Genomic DNA, 1741 nt, shown 5'->3' with positions numbered 1-1741 from the left:
TCCTCTCGGGGGAAATTCATTCACTTTGATCTTGATCTTATGTAACTGGCTGGATAAGCTCGGAAGAGTTTTGCAGTGCACATATAATGCAAGGAGGCATAGAAAATCCATCAGCAAAAGCATTACCAGGCCAAGCAATGTCATTAGCAGTCCTTTAACATTAGTCAGGGATGGGATAGCAATCTTTGCCTCTTCAGAGTCCAGAGGTGGGGCTTGTTCTAATCCGGGTATTTGCCTGTGGGTTTGAAAAAATTCTAAAGACAATTTATTTGATTATTTCTGCATTGCCAGCACTGATCACTGCACAGGTCACCCGTTGAGGTCGATGCAGATTCCGTAGGGCCATTGCTGGGACTGTGAAGGTCAGGACAGCCAACAGCTGGAGTATCACCATCTGCAATTGTTAGAGAACACAAGATCTTCTCAAGGGCTGGTTGCCCTTGGGGATGGTTAGTAATTATCTTTTTTGCTTTCCCTCTTTTATACACAAGCCTCGGCCACCATAGCTGTTTTACTTTCTTTGTTGGTTAGTTTATTTGGGCATCCTCCTGTATAGAGAAAATGGGTAAATAGTTAAGGTTCCTGGCAGGGATCCAAATGGAGGCTGTCTCCCCTATGGGAAAAACGCATCCAAAGGCCCTACTCATGGTAACTAGGGGGTCAGGTCCTCTCCATTGTTGTGTCAGGGCAGGGGATCCTTCCACCTGACTTTCCTTAAGGTTTGGTGGTCCTCAGTGCTCCTGAAATCTGGATTCAGTTGCCCTTTTTGAAAAGTTTAAAATGGTAATGGTAAACAAAGATACCTATAACTACATATGGGGCTAACTCCCTTTTTTGTTTTAATAATTGCTCTTAAAGACACTGGAGATTTCTATCTATAACTACTTGGACTTTGGGAATTATAGGGAGTTCCTGTAGGACGATTAATATTCCATTTGTTAAAAAAAAAATTCTGACATTGCTTTACTAACAAAACAGGGTCCATTTTCTGTTTTAACTTGTGCTGGTAGACCCAAGGTGGCAAAGCATTGAAGATGTGTATGTGCTGTGACCCAGCATGCTCCTGAGTAGGTATTTATAGATACAAAGATATATTGAAACTTACCAAAGGCTAGGAAATGAGTAACATCCGTTTGCCAGAGGACGTTAGGTTTAAGGCTTCTGGGATTTACCCCTGGTGGTTGTAATGGGGATACTTTTAAGAAGAGCTGGCATGTTTTACAGGTATGTACAATTCTTTTGAGGTCCTTTACAGGAATCTAAGGAAATCTATGTTGACGACCTCTCCAATTAATGTGGGTTAAATCATGCAAACAGGTAGCCTCTTGTAACAATGCTTGTGGACCAGTAGCTAACTGGTCTAACCAATTATTGCCTAGGGATAAAAAAAACAGGAAGTTTTGAATGCCCTCTCAAATGTTGAATATGAATAGGGGCTCCACATCCTTCTAATAGCCCCTTAAGAGTAAACATAAGAGGAGAAATAAGGTTTTCATCCAGCTTAATATATGCTTGGGGAAAATGAGGGAGCAAGTTAATCATATATAGGTCATCAGAATAAAAACTAAAGGGTATTATATTTGAATGTCCTGAAGTGCCATAATTACAGCGAGCATTTTTATATTGTGCTGTCCCTTTGCAAAGTTTAAATCTTTGTTGGCTTCGGGTGTTTTGTTATTACTCAAAGGCTGCATACACAGAGCCTGCTTTACTTCCATCAGTAAAAGCATGGAGAGTGCCA

This window comes from Dipodomys spectabilis, unplaced genomic scaffold, assembly GCF_019054845.1.
Source record: "Dipodomys spectabilis isolate Male_0828 unplaced genomic scaffold, ASM1905484v1 ptg000589l, whole genome shotgun sequence".
Classification (NCBI taxonomy): domain Eukaryota; kingdom Metazoa; phylum Chordata; class Mammalia; order Rodentia; family Heteromyidae; genus Dipodomys; species Dipodomys spectabilis.
Note: the sequence above shows the minus strand (reverse complement) of the source record.